Raw genomic sequence first — 22,671 nt, 5'->3', positions numbered from 1 at the left:
GTTGAATTCATTTGACTTGCCAAAAGTTGAACATGTACAACTTTCTTTTCGTTCAATTGAATTGAATTAAGGTGTTAACACGTTCAGTTCGCGTTCGATTCAAGCGACTTGCTTAATTCACTTGCCTTGTCTAAACGTAGCATTACGGCATGCCCAATGAGCAGCTAAAAAGAGCGCTCAACAACAGAATAAAATATCTAAATCTAAAATTCAAATTAAATTTCAAATCAAAGTAATAAAATAAATCACAAAACAATTCCAAGTTTGGAAGATGATATTAGCATTTCCATATCATTGTAAATCGTTTAACTTCACGTAGAAGTAACACACACGAAATCATTAATTTAGTGTACTACCCTTGGTGGGGCATCCATCAATTCAGCTGTTATTGGTCGACGGTACAGCAGCAGTGCCTTTCTCTGCTTTGTTCTCTCCGAGGCAGCCAAGTTGGTTGCGACGAGACGGACGCAATGAGAAAACAGAACTGTGCAATAAAAATCCTATTCGACTAAATGCTGATGTCATATTAGAAATTTGGAGACAGTACTCGTCGATAGCAAATCCTTCCGCACGCGATGGCATATGAGCAAGTCAAACCACCTTCCTTTTGCCAGTGGAGATATATCAGCTTCCACACTGATATTCTTCCCTCCCCTTCATACGGGAGCTTGGCAGAAGGAAGGTCGTGTGATATGTGCCATCACAAATATTGCCCTCCGCTCGCTTTCAAATCGACTTCTATAAAACATTCTTCATGCCTGCCGTATCCTAACGGAACTATCAATTCTATACTTTCGCCTCTAATTCTATCATGAACATGTACGTCCAAGTTTGGAAGATGATATTAGCATTTCCATATCATCACAAAACAATTCTAGACTAACATTTGAAAAGGGCGTAACAGCCAAAATTTATTCCTTCTGATTCTTCGTCTACATACAAAGCTATATATGTGGACGAAAAATCAGAAGGATTAAATTTTGGCTGTTACGCCCTTTTCAAATGTTGGTCTAGAATTAATTGTTTAGAATTTCTATTGTAGTATTAGTGGGAAATGTATTCCAAATCGTATTGTATTTTTACTGTACAACAATAGAAAAAGTTATAGAAAACATTTGAAGCACATTGTTTTCTATGGTTTTGCCCTTCGAAATCATCCCATTGAAGAACCGTAAAATCAATGTTTTTTGCTCTGAATTTTGTGTGGAAAATTTTCGATTTTTTTATTGTAAAGATACATAACAACCCCCCTTTTTATTGTAAAAGTCCCATTTACCATTCATTTTATCGTGGAAAACCATTATTTCTGATGTGATTTAATTGTTGAAATTCCATTACATTCAATAGTAATTACTATGTTTTAATTGGTGATGTAACAGTAAAATTTATGATATTTTAATCATATTTTTTATCCGGGAACGGGATACCATTAGCCGTACATCGTTTTCAGTAGCGCAAGTATCGATGTTAGATAAGTACAGCGAGAACGTTTCACTTTCCTTCTCGACACATTGTGATGAGCAAGCTATCTCATTAGAACATTCATGATGGCTATAGCTAGACATGAGCGACGGTACGTTTCAGTTGATCAATTTCGCTTTCCAATGAGCGGTATGGTTTGGTGTTTGTAGCGACATCCGTTGGTTCGGTTATAGTGGCAGCATCCGATTTCCTTCGCTCCCTGATCTTGCAGAACATATCCATGCAGGTGTTGCACATCCACATCCCTTCACACACCGTATGGAGATCAGTCTCGGTGATAGCGAGAGAGCATTTCTCACAATGCATTGTCATGGTTTTATTAAGTCGACGCGACAGCTGTTTAGAAACGAATATTTTGTGAAATGACGGGCACACACGTGAAATAATCAATTAATGATGACACTTTTTTACAAAACGTTCAATGGACTTGGCTTCAACACAAATTGTCTAGTTCTTAAACGTCTTCAACACGTTAAATTCAGCGTTATAGAGGAAGCAACAAACAGCCCGTACGGTATCAGACACGTTCTCGCGTGACATAACAGGTAACAGGTAGTCAACTTGGTTTATCACTTGCCGCCAACGAGTCAAACCAACCCAAGGGAGCAGATCAAGCACCGTTCGTCACTTCGCTGCAGTGGATTGTGTCTCCGTCTCAAAACGGAACCAAGGCCTCATCGGTGTCTTCAAGTCGTTCTTCACAAGCTCTCGCTAAGCTAAAGCTTCAAATGCTGGAGGACATGCGGAACGTCGAGTGGTGTGAAGCAGAGCGACAGCGAGAAATCGCAGCGGAGGAAGATAAAAAGGAAAGGGCATTCCTGGAGCAGAAATATCAACTGTTGGAGCTAGCTATGAGTGAAAAAGGCTCTTCTAAGAATGGATCAATGAGTAGAACGCAGAACTGGATCTACGAACGCGGCCCGCGGTGTGCCTATCGCCTCTAATATTGAAAGCGAGGTCGAACCGACCGTGCACGCTGGTAAAATGCAACTATGGAACCCAGCAGTTGCACGGATTGGTAGTACTCGCTCATCGCTACCAGAGCCCAACCCCCCTGATCCATTCCCAGCACCGGAGTCCATGCTGAACTACGACGTAGATCCACCGGCATTGAGCGCCGGAATGCAACAATTAGCTCTTGGCACAACAAGTCAAGCTCCATTACTGGAACAGTATCAACCGATCCCAAGGGTTGAACCTTCGCGACGGGTTTCCATGGCACAGTTGCCTTATTCAAGTAGTGTGGCTACACCTACCATCGTCCACAACTCGGAAGTAGATCCGTTGCATCGGTTCTCACGTAACCCACCGGATCCAGAGTATCAACGATTTGTCCCAGTCTCGAACCGGCATTCGGTTCAACAGCAAAATCATCCTCATTCATCTACGTTACGACGCCACCAATTCTACAACCAAGATCAAGAGGAAGTAGCTGAACCGCATTCGATCTCTCGCCAGCAGTTGGCCGTCCGACAAGCTATTTCAAAGGATCTTCCAACCTTTTCTGGAAATCCAGAAGAGTGGTCTCTGTTCCTATCTACCTTCAACAGCACCACCGCTATTTGTGGATTCACCAAAGAGGAAAATATCGCCCGCTTGCAGCGAAGCTTGAAGGGTCGAGCGCATGACCCGCAACCGCAACCGTCGACGCATGTGGATTGGAAGAATACTTCTACAATATGACCTTCCTGCACCAAGTCGTCAACAAGCTTCCATCATCGATCAAGTTAAATTGGGCGCAGCACCGATTATCGCTGCCTACGGTCAATTTACCGTCTTTCAGCAGCTGGCTCTACTCTCTAGCAGAAGCTGCTAGCGCTGTTACCATTCCGAACACCACACTCGAATCCAAAACTCTGCGTAACAACTCACGCACAGCCAAAAAGAGCAACTCCTTCGTCAATGCTCACACCGAGGAAGCATCAAAAGGTCATCGCTTCGTAGCGCTATCCAACGCGAAAACTGCAGCCAATAGCTGCCTAGTTTGCAAAGGAAGCTGCAAATCGATCACCAAATGCAAACGTTTCCTGGAGTTTTCTCGTGATTCTCGCTGGGCGACGGTTCGAGATCTAGGTCTCTGTCGCCGGTGTCTACGCCAACATAAAGGTGGATGCCAAACCAAGTTGTGTGGGAAGAATGGCTGCGAGTTGAAGCATCACGAATTGCTGCACAACGAGCTGAAGAACACATCATCGCCGTTGAATACTTCTTCGACTGACACAAGCAAATTATCGCCGAACCAGCGTCAAGAACTCATATCAGCACCAAACTCTGGCGAGCACGGATGCCATGCGCATCGGATCACCACTAGTCAGGTGTTGTTCCGCTACCTACCCGTAGTGCTGTTCGTGAAAAACCTAAACGCCGAACGCTTCAAGGGGGAGCATCCAGCGGCGGATGAAGTGATCCAGAAACGGCACTACGTTGACGGCATGCTGGCTTGTGTAGCAACAGAGAAAGAAGCTGTTGAACTCGCATTGCATGTGAAGGAGGTACACGCAGCTGGCGGCTTTGAAATTCGTTATTGGAACAGCAACTCCAAACGCGTCGCTGAGGCCTTAGAGGAGAACAACACTGAAGAAAAGAACCTCGATCTTTCACCGGAATTAGCCGGTGTTTCTAATGTATTTGAAAATACTGCTTCAGGAAGAGAAAGCTCCCGGCTGAACTTCTCAAACATGGCAGTGAGCAGCTTTATGAAGTTCTGCACCATATTATCAACGACGGATCAAATGTTTACCCTGAGACAAATCCTTGATAAATTCCGGGAGTACAACTTGCAGACACATCATCTGTTTATTGATTTCAAGGCGGCGTACGATTCAGTGAAACGGAATGAATAATGGCAAATTATGCTTGAACATGGTTTTCCGGCGAAACTGATACTACCACAAAAGTTCAACTCAATGGACGCAGTGGTTCTACGCCCCAACAAAAAAAAACGTTGGACGGATCGAAATCAAGTGTAAGGGTTACGGATGAAATATCGACGTCATTTGTTACCTTAGATGGATTAAAGCAGGGTGATGCACTCTCGAACCTACTGTTCAATATAGCGCTCGAGGGAGCGATTAGGAGAGCTGGTGTGCAAAGAAGCGGTACCATTATCACAAGTTCGCATATGCTCCTGGGATTTGCGGACGATATCGATATTATCGGGATGGATCGCCGTGCCGTGGAAGAGGCTTTTGCGCCTTTGAGGAGAGAGACAACGAGGATTGGACTCACGATCAATACTAGCAAAACGAAGTACATGGCCGCTGGCAATCGACGTGGGTTCATTAGTAGTGGTGGTAGTGAAATAGTGCTGGATGGTGAAAATTTTGAAGTGGTAGAAGAATTTGTGTATCTTGGAATATTAGTGACGTGCGAGAATGATGTTACCCGCGAGGTAAAAAGGCGTATTGCAGCTGCAAATAGGGTTTATTACGGACTTTGTAACCAGCTTAAGTCCCGTAGTCTGCAAACGAAAACAAAACTCGCGCTGTACACTACTCTGATTCTTCCGGTGGCGTTATACGGCCATGAAACATGGATGTTAAAGGATTGAGCGTAAGGTGCTGCGGACAATACTCGGCGGTAAACAAGAGAACGGTATCTGGCGGCGTCGCATGAATCACGAATTGTACCAGGTATATAAAGGGCTGGATATTATTAAGCTTATACAACACGACAGACTACAGTGGGCTGGTCACGTTGTTCGTATGCCGGAAGAACGTCAAGCGAAGATAATATTTAATAGAGAACCAGGAAGAGGCCACATGCTTCGTGGAAGGTCGCGTATACGATGGCTTTTTGCAGTTTAGGAGGACCTGAGGGCGCTCAATGTTCAGGGCGACTGGAAACGATTGGCCCAGGATCGAGTCCAGTGAAGAAGGATACTCCATTCGGCGTAGGTTTATCGAAGAGCTGTGGCCCATCAAGTATCAAGTAAGTAAGGATGGGAGCATCTTGACGGACGAACGTGTGGTGAACGAAAGGTGGAAGCAGCACTACGAGGAACATTTAAATGGCGCTGAGAGTACAAGCAGTGAAAGTCAAGGCAGCGGAGGAGATGACTACGTCAGTTCAGCGGACGATCGAAGCCAGCCAGCCTCCATCTTGAGGGAAGTTAAGGATGCCATCCAACAGCTAAAGACCAATAAAGCAGCTGGTAAGGATGGTATCGGAGCTGAGCTTATCAAGATGGGCCCGAAAAAGCTGGCCACTTGCCTGCACAAATTGATAGTCAGAATCTGGGAAACTGAACAGCTACCGGAGAAGTGGAAGGAAGGGGTTATATGCCCCATCTACAAGAAAGGCGACACACTGGTGTGTGAGAACTATCGAGCGATCACCATCCTTAATGCCGCCTACAAAGTGATATCCCACATCATCTTCCATCGTCTGTCACCATTAGTGAGTGAGTTTGTGGGAAGTTATCAAGCCGGCTTCGTTGATGGCCTCTCGACAACGGACCAGATCTTTATTGTACGGCAAATCCTTCAAAAATGCCGCGAATACCAGCTCCCAACGCACCATCTGTTCGTTGATTTCAAGGCGGCATACGACAGTATAGACCTCGTAGAGTTATGGAAAATTATGGACGAAAACAGCTTCCCTGGGAAGCTTACCAGACTGATCAAAGCAACGGTGGATGGTGTGCAAAACTGTGTGAAGATTTCGGGCGAACACTTCAGTTCGTTCGAATCGCGCCGGGGACTAAGACAAGGTTATGGACTTTCGTGCCTGTTGTTCAACATTGCGCTAGAAGGTGTCATGTGAAGAGCCGGGTGTAACAGCTGTGGTACGATTTTCAACAGATCCAGTCAGTTTATTTGCGGATGACATGGACATTATTGGCCGAACATTTGCAAAGGTGGCAGAACTGTACACCCACCTGAAACGTGAAGCAACAAAATTTGGACTGGTGGTGAATACGTCAAAGACAAAGTACATGCTTATGGGCGGAACCGAGCGCGACAGGGCCCGCATGGGAAGCAGTGTTACGATAGACGGGGATACCTTCGAGATGGTATATGAATTCGTATCCCTGCTTACTGCTGATAACAATGTTAGTCGTGAAATACGAATGCGTATCATCTGTGGAAGTCGGGCCTACTACGGGCCCCAGAAGAACCTGCGGTCAAAAAAGATTCGCCACCTCGCTAAATGTGTCATGTATAAGACGCTTATAAGACCGGTTGTCCTCTACGGACATGAAACATGGACAATGCTCGAGGAGGAGGAGCATTCTGAGTATTCGAGAGACGGGTGCTCAGGACCATCTTTGGCGGTGTGCAGACGGTGTGTGGAGGCGAAGAATGAACCACCAGCTCGCCCAACGCCCAACTAAGATGTAGACTAAACAAATGAAATGAATCTGACCACTAGTCTAAGGAAGGTCACATCTCTAACTCTGGATGTCATTTATTTTTTTAGGAACTATAAAACCCACCCACTTCCTTGCTCAGCATAACATTGTATAGTCATATGATTTGAATTTATCCGCTTGAAGAAATTTTGTTTTGTCTCCAGGCAAGGAAACTTAATCTTGGTTTTAAATCATCAATCTATCACACGTTGCTTTGAAAATGGATGCAACAGAAGAGACTGCAATATCACGAACGACTAAAGACAATCATTCTACTTATTCGAGTGCCACGTGTCGATGCAAAACATTAACGTCAGAAATTTACGCACTACCGCCGCCAGTATGCGGAAAACACAGCCAATGTCAATTGTATCTCTCAATTGCAGTCATTGTAAAGTTTGACAGCACAACACAATCCGCTGTCATAAACAGTCTCTTTCATGAGTTTCTATATTTTAAGAACATCATTCCCGACGGAACACCGTTTCAGCCAATCGTCCAAGCGAGTGCAAGTAGCGAAAATTCAAACGTAAATCACAAACACGCGAACATACCGATATTGCGCCCAAGGAAAGGCGGCAGCCATCAGCTAGTTGTCGTCGTCATCGTCGTCGGCTCCTCGAGCTAAGGATGGCTTATTCCGCTTGCAGCAGACTGAGGCTTTCTTCGTTCATTCGCTGAAAACGAAGAGCGCGAAATATGGCTCCCAACACGCAATCTTTGGAGGTGGTCTGCTAATCGTAGGGTACGGCAATAGATTCGAAATTTAAATATATTTGAATACCATTGATAGTTTGATTTTATTTATGTGGTTAAGCTACTTTTTTTTCCAAAAATTGTGCCCTTGCCCTTGAAAACATTTTTGAATTTCATGACAGTTATATGAAAATTTATTATTCTGCCACATCTAATTGACATTTTTGACCACAATAATGCAATAATCCAAATTTGATGAATAATTTAGTAAATCTAGTGAATTTGATAAATTGCAAAAATTAAAACAAATTTATATATTTTGCAAACTTTGGATTCATCCGCAGTGAGTTACAGCGCCCTAATGTTAGCGTGCCGAAGGATTCATTTATGCCCACGTCCTGTGTAGCAGAGGAATCGGTATTTTGGTTAGACAACGTTTTCTTGAAAAAATCCTCCCAAACTTATTCTAATTGCATATTTTCTATGATATCATTCTCCGAAATACGCTCCGAAATTCACACCAACAGACCGAAGCATACCAACGACGACGATCTACAAGGACTAGGCGTTCTCCGCTTTTCCGGAGGGGTACTTGTAGCTAGTCGTGTCGGCAAACCTCGGCTCATTTCAAAATAACGTCTGTTGCCGTTCGGTCGTGGAAACATTTTGCACTTCTGCTACTTAGTATTGCCAGCAACTAATTGCTTCATGACGAGTTTGGTTTGCGGTTTTGAGGAGCAGTAAACCGCGGTCAAATCGGTCTTTCATCGCGTACTACCGTCGGAGTGAGTTAATCAGTCGAGGGAACCGCACATTGAGGTGTGCAATTTTGGTGCCACTGCAGCCGTCCAATTAGTGTTTCCTCTCGTTAACAGGGAACGGATCAAGGCTATTTATTCGACGTTCTGAAGCCTTCAACGCTGAATACCTCAAGGAGTGGAATAAGTGAGCAAAAATGGGTGCCTTGAAGAAAATGACACGCTGTGGAAGTATAAGTACACTGTTCGCGGTTCTGATAGTGCTCTTTGGCGTCAGCTCATCAGCTCTGACTACTTTCGGCAAGTCCAACACACAGAATCAGGCTCCGCTGACAACGCGGGCACCAGGTTGGTTTAGTTATTATCGTCTGACTTCTATTTTTAACTATGAATTTGTTTAGCAGAAACATTCTAAGTCGGTTGCAAGAATTTTTGGTCGACGGTTGAAACTTGTAACTATAAATAACATCAGAATAAATTAATATTCATAAAACAGCCCAAAAATGCTAATTATTTCAAACTTTACATGCCTAATTGCTTTGACGCTGATTACATCACATGGGAATGCTTATAACGGCCATATGGTAGGCCACCGATTGCAATTTCATCGAGATTGTAGATCATGTTGATTTGTACGTTTCACGCCAAGGTTTGAAGTCTTGTTTCGAATTTCTGAGAACTAAAACGTTAAATACGCGTTGCATTAAATTGATTTGAACAGTTATTTTACAGCATGCGATGCTCGAAAAACACTTAGAAAATGTTTGCAAAAATCGTATGTCTCGCCGAACAATCTGACGCTTGATTTGGACCTTTCAAGCGTTACACGAATCAGCCAGATCATCTTTGCTTGTCATAAGACGAGTTTGTGCCTTCCCATTTAATTCCACCACTTGATTGTACCTTGACAGATACGTATTTCGACCTCAGCAGTACGAGACACTGAAAACGACCTTATTGTTGAGGTCGAAATACGTATCTGTCAAGGTACAATCAAGTGGTGGAATTAAATGGGAAGGCACAAACTCGTCTTATGACAAGTGAAGACATTCCACTAAAAAGCTCAAAATAATTTTCTTAACAGATCATCTTTATTAATCAAGCTAGAACAGCATTGCTAGCATTGTGTGCATCAGTTTGTTCTGTTTCACTGAGTCGTACGCTGCCTGAAAGTATTAAAGTGTTATGAATTTGTCGTATAGTAAATATATTTACCGATAAAGATGTCCACCAACCGAATTCGACAGAATACCTTGTAGGCGGTATCAAAGAGTGCTACACCTCGATAGTTACCACAATCGAGTTTGTGTATTTTTCCTAGATATGATATATTGGGCCATCACAATAGGTTTAATTCGACAGGAAAACCTGTCCCATTGTTTGCTATTGAAAATTGGCTAGATCGGACTTATGTGATCAGAAGTTATATGCTTATAAACACTCTTTCATATTTTTATTTTCATTTCCATTTAATTAGCATTTTCTTCAGCTCTCTTTTTGATTTTTAGTTACTTTAGCATTTCATTTCATTGATTCGTTTTACATTTTCAATGTTTTTATATTATTCGTTTGTTTCCTTATTTATTGCCTTCGCACGCATACCAGGAATGACAATATTATTGAACTGTGGTGAACCTCTGATCTGTTTTCACAGGATTCTAGTAATAATTCTCCTCTTTCAGAAAATCGAGCGATCAAAATATGCTATCGGTTAAATTTAGAGTAATTCAGGTTTTATTTTTTCCCTTTACATATAGGCTACATCTACACCGCAAAAACAAACTTTTTAAAGGAGGCCAGAATGCCCAGTTGTAAAAAGTTTGACTCAGCTTATAGAATTGAGGTTATGTATGTGTGTATGTGCGCAAAAGTCTAGCTTTTTTGGCACTTATCTTCAACCGATTTTCTCGCAATAAAGAATTCGCATTCGACAGGGAATCTTGTCCCATTATTTTCTATTGAAAACTGGCCGGATCGGATTATGGGCTTAAAAGTTATAAAATCAAAATACTATTCTTATAATATACAAAAAAGAAACATTTCCGCTAGGTGGATTTATCAGGGCTTTTTAAAGTAATTTATTTAAACGAATGTGTTCTTTTTTCAGTATATTCTTTAATGATAGTTGTTAATCTATTTTGTCAAAAATCAATGATGTTTGAAATGTTATAATTTTGTCAAATGCATTAAATATGGCTACTATTATACGCGACTACAGCATTCAAAAGTTTGGTTTTATATTTCAAATGTGTTATTGCACCTTGTAGTTTTTCTAAATTGCTGCGAAATCACTGTGAATGGCTTCGATTGTTTGTTCAGATGATCGTGGCAAGCCTTCGCCTGTAATTTTACAATGTTCAGTAATATGAAACTTCATTATGTGGAATTTCGGTGTGATATGTAAATTTTCTGATTCCCAGCTGTCACAAAACTTATCATTAGAAATTTGATATCCTTCCAACAGATTATTGCCAAAACATGCATCCAACACTTCTTGCAAGTTTCCCAAAATACCGTAGTAGGACAGCAGGCCTTCGTTTTTCAGAATTATACGGTTTGCAATTAAGCAGCGGCAGTGACGTCCGGTGAATCCGAATTGTGTTTGTCGCGAAGCACTCGCTGCTGCCGCCCAAACTTCAGCCAATTTTGGATGACGTGCAGCAACGTGGTCGTATAAACCATTCATCAAACCCAACAACAAGTGAAGCGATGGTGGTGGACATCCTTGACAATTTCTGCACTATCCTCACCACAGAGAACTGGATGATGAACACAGTTGAAGAATTGCTTCACATTTTTATCTTTTCCTCCTGATGATAACCATTCCTCAGCCACGGTGCCCCGGTAGACCGTTATTATAAAATAAAAATGTCCATTAAAACCAAGTACAGGGCTTGATTCCTGTGGTAATTCTGCACCTCTGGACCAATTTTTTAAAAAATCCCTAGGAGGAATCTCGAGAAATCTTGATTTGAAGTTTTTAATTGAGAAATTTCAAAAGAATCTATATTTTAATTCAATAATATCCCCAAAATACCTTCAAAGCCGTCCAAAATGTGGTCCAAGTTGTTTTCAACCAATTTGCATTTGTTGCTTTTATTACAATTATAAATTTTTACAACTGATTAAGCTCACCAAACTGACTTAGGTATGTTTTTTGTATGGCTTGAAGCCGTCAACCTTAAAGAATGCTACCTCTCGTTCAGAACCATTCATTAATTCACGTGCAGGCTGCAGATTCTTTGTTGAATGTCATTCAGATTAAAGTTTGTATTTTTTATTGTATTTACAAATGTATTCGAGCATCAGAAGTAAAGATTGGAGTATGGAAAAATTGATGAAAAAACCAACAGCTTAAATATTTGTTTAGAGTAGTGTAGTTGTTTAGCATTATATAACAGGTAAGATCTTCGTCAGATGCTGTAACAATAGAATTGACGGAGCTTTATCATATTCTGAGATTTCCCCGCAAAAGGATCATCGGACCGGTAATGACTCCAAAGATGGCGGTAAGGAAAAGCTACGAGTGAGCTCGGCATATAGAATGAGATCTGGAGAAACAAGGAAAACATCAGGAAAAATGCACAAGAGAAAGAAAAAAAATTACAAGCTTTGTGCATATTCTTTTGGGTTTTCGGTTACGACGAAGAAATATTCAATTTTTGAGCTTTGAAAAACACTTTAATAAAGAAATAAAATGAGCCTTTGCTTATCTCCGCCACTACACATCTAGTTTGGAATTGTTAATACGATTTTAAAGTTGCTCGAGAAGCGCCATGTTGAGTAAATTTATGGGTGAACCAAGTACAGATGAGGCATCAACAAATTGCATAGAGTTCACTAGAATCCCGATCTTTCGGATTACGGCATTACTTTGCTTAAACATTAACAATTTTCTAATTAGTATTTCAATCAGCAGGTTCTGAATGATTTCAAAAAAGTGTATGCAAGATACAGCTCATTGAAACTCGAGCATGGTTTTGAGGAAGCAATTGGTGGCTTTGCTAGCAGCTGGAAAAAGCAGAAGCTTCCATTCACGTTAAAGTACCATATCTTGAATTATCATGTTTCTGAGTTCTGTAGAGGTACCGGATTAGGTTTTGGCTTACACATCAAACATGCTTTTTCTAGTCCGTTGATTAGAACTTTGACGAGATTTGGCAGCGAAGATCGGTTAATAAGTGCTGTGATCAAGTATAACAGCTTCTAACTACTATTTATCTACACGAACTCTGGTCTTACTTCTCTCCATTATATGTCTCTTCACTAAATTAAAATTAATTTTTACCTTTCATTCTATTGAGCATTGAAAGCAACACTTATACTAAACTCGAGCAAGTTAGCCATACAAAAACATACTTAAGTCAGTTTGGTAAGATAAGTCAGTTGTAAATATTTATAGTTCTAATAACGGCAACGCGTGCTTAGGGCTATCTTTGGCGTTGTGCAAGAGAATGGTGTGTGGCGGCGAAGGTTGAAACAAGAGCTCGCCCAGCTCTACGGCGAACCCAGTACCCAGAAGGTAGCTAAAGCTGGAAGGGTACGTTGGGCAGGGCATATTTAAAGAATGCCGGACAGCAACCCTACAAAGCTGGTACTTCTTGGTTACTTCCGACTGGCAGTTTCAAGAAGAATTGATGGACATCTATCTAGGTGGATTAATCAGGGTTTTTGGTGATATTTTTGGATTATCATATGGATTCTTTTGAAATTTCTTAACTAAAAACTTAAATCAAGATTTCTCGAGATTCCTCCTAGAGAAATTTTTAAAAATTGGTCCAGAGGTGCAGAATTACCACAGGAATCGAGCCCTGTACTTGGTTTTGATGGACATTTTTATTTTATAATAACGGTCTACCGGGGCACCGTGTCAGCATGTCTCTTGATGGAACCAACAGTGCGGATATTTCCTTTAGTAGTGTTCAAACAGTTCTTATGTACGGTACAATACGCACATAATTTCTGCCAATATGTTGATGACTTTCAAATCACCTGTAAATAATATGTGGTTATTGAAAAGTTCAAAACAAAAATTAATTCAAATATTCAAACTTGCTACAATAGCTCTTAGCTGATGGAGTTTCAAATGATTAACCCATATTTCGTGAATATTCTCATAATTTTCTTGAACATTCGGTGCCAAAGCAATCACGAATAGGATGAACACCTTCGTGGTTTCTCGTGGTCTTAAATTGAAGTTCATCAACCAAGAAATTGAAAAATGAACTTGATACGTCAAACTATGAAAACAACCGTTTCCAAGGAGTTTTCAAAACTATTAAGACGCCTGCTTTGTGAATGATATGCTAACTATCATTTGAGAGTGAAATTTGCTACCGTCGCCTACTTATATCACTAAAAATTTACAAATAAATGTCTGTTTATACTGTTATTATATAGTAAAGGTGCATTTTACGAAGTTGATTGGAAAACCTGGGCAATTTTAATACCTAGTTTTCTTAAAATTTCACCGTTAGAATATTTTGACCGCATGATTTCCAGAAAGGGGAGTACTTGTATTAGAACCCTGTGAAAACAGATAGGAGGTTCATCACAGTTCCATAATATTATGCATCTCGAGAAAAAATAGAATACTGCGGCTTCCTGCTGGTTGCATCTCAGGTAATCGCTACGGTCACTAAACGCAACAGAGTCAATGAAAATCTCACCCACCGTATGCACTTGCCATGATAAACACTCTCCATGTACTCAGTGACTCCGGTTGCCTCTCACTAAGGGCCGATTTCTTCACCAGCCCCGCTTAGCGTCATAAACCTGGTCTATCGTAAGCTTTGCTTATATTTAAACGTCACTTTTAAGCCGAGCCTAAAATTTTGATTTCTTCACGGGCGCTTAATGGTTGGAGGCGGTCGCTTAACGTAAGTTGCGTTTAACTAATTTTCCAATATCTTTCCATTACTTTCCAATTGAAACGTCAATCTCAACCATTTGTTTTGTTGTTGTTGGTGCATTCAATCTTGCGTTGAAATTTTAAAAGTGAAAAAAATGGCAGCGAATTTTGAACAGAAAAAGCGAATCCGTTCGGCAAATTTTTCAGAAGCGGAGGAAGAACTACTGATACGGCTCGCATTGAGCCGGAAGTACATAATCGAGTGCAAGGCTAGTGACGCACAAAGAAACGAAGATAAATCTAAAGCATGGAACGATATTTGTTCCGAGTTTAATGCTAACTGCCTTAACACGGTGAGTGAAATAGTTGAATTTTAAAACTTTGTGAGTTGTTGCGGTTTTTTAGGGTACCGTAAATGAAGGCATGCAAATCAGTTCAAAAATATTTTTTAGGTTCGTACTGCAGCGGTACTTCGAAAAAAATATGAGAATATTGAAAAATATATCCGCCAAAATGCTTCGAAAGAAAAATGTCACGTAAGGCCACCGGAGGTGGTAGAGGTCCTGATGAATGGTGTCCAAAATCAGAGGCGATGGCAGAGCTTCGCGATGTGATTGCGCTGTCTGTAGATGGACTTCCTTCCTTGTGCGATGACGATGACGACGGTCGAGGCGAAGCTCTAAATGTGGACGCTGATAAGCACATTGAAAACATACTGGTGCCCGAAGTGAATACGAGCGATGCATTTGTGGTGGAATATTTGGAAGACGAGCATATCAGTGGAGAACAGGAAGCCGTATCTCACGAATCCCCTGAGAAGTCGCTCGTTATTCCATCTGGTGATGACCAAGGCGCAATCCCCGGACCGAGCCAAATTTTGAATGGACGAGAAAAGAGGGAAAACTACAGATGTTGAGAAAGCCCACGAGCGAAGCATTAAAAACACGCAAGAAGCGTCAAGCCTCACGACAGGTGACGACGGTTGAGTCGGAACTTAAAAAGAAGTTGTTGGAGCGTGACCAGGAGATGATGGAAGAGCTCCATCGTCTCGAAGTTCAGAGAAAAAAAAAGTAGAGCTTGAAACGGCGCATATTGGATTCAAGACCAACAAAATGAAACTTCAAACACAGCAGCTGCGTTACCAGCATATGCGGGAAGAACATGCTGTGCGTATGAAGCTTCTGGGAGTCACAAATGATCAGAACCCAGGAAACCAGAATAATAGTTCTGGATCAGAGAATGACTAAAACTATTATATGTATATTATTCCACATGTTGAATATAAAAACGAAGATAAAGCGTTACATTAGATTATTATTCCGAAATTCACTGTATTTTACTGCATTTTTATGATTTGCTCACTTTACTTCTGAATAGCAAAAAAACTGATGAAATTTTCGAGCATCAGATGCTTCAGGGCATCATTTTTCTTCTTCAATGACTCTACAATCCCCTGGAACTTAAGCAGCTTCTCAACTTTATGTTCTAAAAGCAATTTTACAGCTATTAATTGAAACCGTTTCTATGCCGCCATTGCATAAATAAAGTATATATCTTGTGCGGCAGATAGATATAATGGGTACACTATGCCCAGGGAGACGAGAATGTTACACACTCGCCTTTTTTGTTTCCTAGGGATATTGCCTTTCTCTCAATAAGCTAATACATCAACCTTTATGGTTTGAACCATTATTTTCTTAATAACTTTTGAACGTAATGATCACTTGTATGGAAATTCATCCGAGTCATCAACTGGGAAAGCTGTCGAATGTCGAAGAAAATCGGTTTAGAGGTAGCCTCACACCTCGGGAATTTGGTTCGCGGATTTTTTCCCCATGCATTTTTGCATATGCGATGTTTTCGGAATTTGGACATGGAAAATCAAAATCCCGGCCCCATTTAAAATACACGGGGCTCAAAATCCGCTGGAAAATTTTCCCGAGGTGTGAGGCAGCCTTAGGGTTGAAAAATTGGTTTTGAATGGCTTCAATGATTTTCTACAAATGGCCGGGGTTCTGCAAATCGCACCAAGCGCCTTCAAACAATTACCTACTATTCAGTCCATGCTTTCGTTTTGCAGATTTCATTCATCTCATTAGAATATCCTTCAACAAATGTATGTATGAATGAATCACCCATATTGAGAGTGTTAACAGCGGCACACTATAAGTTAACTTTTGAAATCAGTATTTATCGAAAAAGTATTTTGTTAAGCGTAGTAGCAGATACCTTCCTACATAACTGGTACCAAATATTTTTCTCAAAAAGTTCCCACTTTTGAGAAAATCCGCGTTAAATGTCTTTCGCCGTACAATTTTTGGCGGTTAACTCATGCTGGCTATTTACGCATATACGATAGCGCCTGGATGCTGGCAGCGGCGGATAGGAAACCAGCCACTGCTAATAATTCATTGATATGAAATGATTTCCGTTTTACTTTTATCAACAAAATATCACAAAATTTGTGTTATTTAATAATAAATAAGGTTTTGACGAGTAGGTACCTAATTCACGCGCTACCTGCACTAACGGGAAAGGGAAAATCATGTGTTTTCAAAACGTGTCATGCAACTGCTCTCCACGATTTCTGACGAATAAATTCTGATAATTATGTAAATGCCGGTAGAACTCATTGACCAGGGCCACTCCCGAAACCCCGAAATTCGTTATTTTGTAAGGTGATGATTTTCTATAAATGACGAGAAATAAGTCTAGTCAAATGGCCAGTGAAGATTCATTAGAAGTTTATTCGTACCATGCAAAAAGAGTTATCGTACGACACATTTAAGGCTAACTCGGAACCGACAATTCATAAAGCACGTTAGCGATGTTATCGTTGAGGTTATCGTATACTCTACTGATGAAATTTAGGAAGTGTACATAAATTTTGTTTTACTGTAGCTCTTGGCCTTTCTATTTAAAGCAACTGAGGAACTTAGGTATGTCATAATGGGTTTAAAGTTGAGAAAAATATTGTCGAACTAAATGTTCACGAACACAACCTGTTGCGCTTCTCTCCATGTTTGGGCAATCCGGAACAATAGTCGCGGTCAACATTTCCTCAAAACCTTCGATTTCTTCAGGTGGTTCAGATTCCTTCGCATCAATTGCTATGTTATGCAATACCGCACAAGCTACAATCATTAGTTGAATTGTAGATATTCTAACACGCATACCCAAAGATAAAACTGGAAATCTACGCTTCAGCACGCCGTATGACCGTTCCACGACATTTCGGGTACGCATTTGACTTTCGTTGTACAGAGCTTCAGTTGGCGATTCACATCGAAGGAAAGGTGTGGCCAAGTATTTGGTGTTACGATATCCGGAATCACCGACAAGTATGAAATGTCCATAATCACCTCGTTCAAGTTGCATTTTTAAAGTTGAGTTATTAAAAATGTGCTGGTCGTGCGATGCTCCTGGCCATCTTGCAACTATATTCAAAACTTTTAGATTTGCTGAACTCACTGTTTGTACATTTAGTGAGAACCATGATTTGCGATTTCGATAATTCTCAGCATGATCCGGGTGATTGTATCTTGACATGTGTACAATCAATCGCACCAATAGTTCGAGGAAATTTAGCAATGCTGTAAAAATCGCGACTTGCAGCGAGTAATTGACTTTGGGTGCTTGGCATCTGAATGAAGCGCTGACGTTGTTCAGCTAATGCCAACGAAACACGCTGAATAATGCGGCAAACGGACGAAACACATACTCCAGCAAAATCGGCAATAGCTATCTGCATAGATCCCAGTGCATAAAACCGAAGTGTTATCAATAGTTGCACCATCGGGTGAATGTGCCGTGATCTATATGTTAGAAATTCAATCAGATTAAATTAAATATTATGAAATCTGTGGTCATATAATACGGAAACTCACCTTGTTTCATCAACTTCTAAGCTAGGACGAATTATTTCCAAGACCATTGCGACGGTACTTTTTTGAAGGCGGAATCTCATAAAAAAATCCTGATCATCCCAGGTATCAATACTTATACGAGTGCGCATTTTATACTGACGACGTGCTAATTGTAAGCCAATAATATCCTCCTCATCTTCACTATCACTTTCGAAATATCTCCAACGAGGGCGATCCCAAATGTGCTGGCGTCGTGAGTTCATTTTTAAATTTGTACTTTTTGATACCTTCCAGAATTTTTAAAATATAATTGTCAAATTCTACAATCTTCTGCGCTTAGCGCTCTTAAGCGATGTCAAACCATCGTTTAAATTGAACCTCGCTTATCTTAAACGTGACGTTTGATAAGCCACGTTTAGTAGTTGAGTGAGGGTGAAGAAATCGAAAAAATACTAAACCAAGTTTAAAAATTGTTTAAACCTCGTTTAATTTATAAGTGCAGGTGAAGAAATTGGCCCTAATACAATCGAACACTTCTGTCATTTCGCGAAAAGCACATGGTTTTGTTTTGAGCGGGAAAATTCTGCCCATCTTTTAACACGGCGGCTATCTTGACGTTTACCTTCGCAGTCGAGCCTGCGAGTGTGAGACCCCCGCAGCACTCTAGAAAAAGATAAGCGCGACAATATTGTCAGTCCTGGTATGCGTGTTCGTATTATCCTCTCCTCAGTAATGTTAAATTGCATAGGCATTAAGCGATTTGAATTCGACGTTTCAAGCCAATGTTATTGTATGAGAGTAAAATCACTTTATTTCGTTTCTACAAAGATGGGGTTAATCACTATCTCTTCGGCGTCTCCAGTTAGCCTTACGAGCAAAGGCATAGGATTTCCATTCGGGAGATGGCGAGTTCGATTCTCGGTCCGGCTTTCAAAGTTTGTCAGTGCAGTGGGGAACATTTTCGGCTCCGTCGGTGTTGTACTTGTGATTACTTCTTCAATGGCATTGGCATGCTGACTTTTTTCTAGACTCGGAAAGCGAATGTATCCTACTGCCAGTCGTTGGGGATAACGAAACTTTGCAATTAAATTTGACAAGTCTGCAAGATTAGGATTGAACCAAATTAATTATATAAAAAAACAATCAAAATTGCAAATTGCGCCACGCCGCCGCGGTCGAAATTTTTGCATCGGCGCGCCGCCGTTTAAAATTTTGTCACGCCTGTGGGCTATAATTTTCCACGCCGATTCAAAATTGAAGAAGTTCGCAGAATTTTCCATGGAAATACCAAAGGTATCCTTAAAAATTTCATACAATTCCCTGTTAAAATTTCGAAAATCTCTCCGTGAACACTAAGAAAAACTACGAGTGTAAATTTCGAAGGAATTCTCGCTGAAATCCAAAAAAAATCTTCACTTGTCAAGTACGAGACACTGAAGATGACCTTACTGTTGAGGTAGAAATGCGTATCTGTCAAGGTACAATTAAGTGGTGGAATTAAATGGGATTGTACAAACTCGTCTTATGACAAGTAAAGACATTCCACTAAAGAGCTCTAAATAATTTTCTTAAACAAATCTTGTTGAAATGCAATTTTTGAACGGAAACGGAGTCGTTTTGCAGAAATCCTTTTTGCGGAATGCCACAACGCCCAACAAACGTTGGAGGTGAGTAAAGCGCTTATATGACCAACATTAGTACTTTATAGCTTATATAGCTAAACTTTTTGTTGGTAAGGTCGAAAGTTGTTTGGCCTAACAAACCATTTTGCTGAAACCCATCTAGTCTAGAATTATTTTGCCGAAAATGTCATTTGGTCAAACAGTTCCTTCGGCTGAATAAAACATTTAGTGACGGTCTCAGATTTGAATCCCCCTATCTTCCCGAAGGACGTAATTCTACGTCAAAACAGTTGACTGAATGGCTCAATTGACAGAAAGGGTGATTTGGCCGAAATTCATCCGAAAGTATCCTTCGGCTGAATTGAACATTTTTTCAAAAAAGTCGTTTAGCTGGATATGTCATTTGGCATAAAATGCCATTTGACTGGCTAAATGTCTCTTTCTGTCAAACGACCATTTCTCCCAAATGGCATTTTCGGCTAAATGATCTAGTCGATCAAAAGGCCTTTTTGGCCATCGATCATTTCGCCTAAATGACATTTTCAACCGAAAAAACTGTCAGGGCAAATAACTTTTTCGGTCAAATTCCGCCAAATGTTATTTTCGACATAATACCGTTCCGGACAAACGTTTGATTCTGTCTAATGGAGTTTGCCTACATGTTACTTCAGGCAAACGATGTGTTAAAAAAGAGTGCTTTTTCGGCCGTATTACCAATTCGGTCGTATGTCGCTTTGACCAAACTGTTTTCCGTTGCATAACCGTTTTGCCTAAACCAGGCCTGTCCAACTTTTTCAAGCCACGGGCCAATTTTCAGAATTAACAGCTGTCGGGCCAGAAAATCTCGCTTTACCTTTTAAAAGAACCTAAGTAACATTTTTTCATGAGCTAAAAAAGTTATGCAATCAAAAGCTTTCATATTGGTCTGTTGTATGCAATATTCAAATTAATTCAAGAATAAAATGTCACTTACACATTTTCAAAATAACAGGCATTTTTTCCAGAATGGCTAACAATTCTTTACCCAAACACGGGACACGATTTTGCTTAGATTAAACTTTTTCTTCATATTTCTTTTTTTTTTAGAAAATTTTATGAGAAACTTGGAATTCTAAGGAATTTTTCATACAGGCGTAAGAGATTTTTACACAATCGGTGACCGAATTTCGCAAGCAGGGTTCCCAGTTTTCATCAGATAATAAATAATAACGTAATAACGATGTTTCTTTCTAAAACATTTCAGGTACATTATTCACATCAGTAAACGGTGTTGAGAAAATGGAAACGTCTTATTGTGTTCAGGAAAATCAGCGAATAGGCTTGAAATATTTTAATTGATGGGCTCGATTTTACCAGTATATATAACAGTTTTGCAGGAACTGTTTTCAACATACAGCAAATCTCCGCATTTTTCGAAAATAAATAAATAAACATGACTTGAAATTGAAGATATGCGTTAATAAAATTGGTTGTATTAATAATGAGCATCAATACTTCTGGAGTATTGAACGTTTGCGCACGTTAAGTTTCTTGGTTCATAATGCAATGTACAGGGAAATATCGCCATACCCCTGTGATTGCTTTTCGATTCTTAGAAGTATTTCAATGTCTGTGTTGTAAGGCCACTCAATTTTTTAAATAAGAGTCCAAGCTCCTTCAAACATGTCCGTCAGGTATTTTCCGGTAGCCCTTCCCTTCATATGGAATGAAAGCTGCCAATCCCTCCGTGATTCGAAGTAGATCATCAGTTTGAATACAGCTACCTGGGTCTTGTTTTTTACATCAGTATTTTCATCGATTGCGAGCAAGTAGAATTTGAAGCATGTGACTTATTCACGTAACGTAGTTCTCAAATATTTTGTAAAACTTGGTTGAAACATTTACTTTTCACTAATACTACTTTTACTACTTTACTACGACTTTTTCCTTAGGGCATACTATGTCCACATTAGCCGCTATGCATTCCTTAACAAGTTCTCCGCCCTAGAACAGTTTCATCCGTATTGCTCACTTACTAATTCCACCAATAGTTTGAAATAATAATGACGTTCAAATTAAATGAACGCCTTGTCTTTGAAGATCTTTTAATTTTTGGTTTTGTCCTAATTCAAATAATATCATTTTTCGTAGAAGGCTTGATCTCGTAATGCTGTTTCGACTCATATTTTGCAACCTACGGTAATTAGTGTCAAATAAGGCCGATACAAATATTAAATTTATTTTATGTCACCCCCCTTCAATTTTCCAAAAATATCGAGGGGGCGAAAAAAAATTTTTTTTTTGCGTTTTTATTTTTTTTTTTAATTTTGAACATGTGCATCACTGTTTTTATCTTGGTACGAAATATGTCATTTAAAGACCATACATTTGTCACCAAGAGTATTTCAAATGAAAATAACAGCATATATATTAATCGGCATAAATATTCTATATCCTATCATGTCACGCATATTAAGGGGACTCTTGCTTACAGATTCCGTCTAAGCTCCCTTGAAATATGTGGCCTACCCATTTCCACCAATGCTCCCAAACATCTACATATTGTTATCGGTATTTGATGGCTTTTATGTTGCTCGGCACACGAAATCCAGCTGAATGGTCGTCCGAATTGTAAATTTTAAACATCATCTGCGTTATATTTGTCTATATACTCAACACGTTTCAAGATCGAGTGGTACACTCGAACTTTGGTGCGTGGATCAATCCGATTGGGTTTCCAAATATTTCAATAACTCGCAAAGTTATCCCCAGCTCATGGTTCCATATCGATCCCAATTTCGCTATCTGCTGATATCAGACTGTCAAGATATTTAAATCCTCCGATCGTCCGGCTACTGCACAGTTTGGGGGGTTGTTCCCGTTGACACTCAACCACCTGGTCCTGCTGACTTCGATGGTGAGCCGCCGCAAAAAAGGCCTTTGAACCCACTCAGCATAAACGAGCGTCATAGTTTTTGGAGAACACTGGCTGGAGACTTGAAGACGCTGTTCGAAGTTAGCGAACCAACACTTCAGCTGTCCAAGTCAAAGAGCAATAACCTTC

This window comes from Armigeres subalbatus, unplaced genomic scaffold, assembly GCF_024139115.2.
Source record: "Armigeres subalbatus isolate Guangzhou_Male unplaced genomic scaffold, GZ_Asu_2 Contig1198, whole genome shotgun sequence".
Classification (NCBI taxonomy): domain Eukaryota; kingdom Metazoa; phylum Arthropoda; class Insecta; order Diptera; family Culicidae; genus Armigeres; species Armigeres subalbatus.
This window is presented reverse-complemented; position numbering follows the sequence as displayed.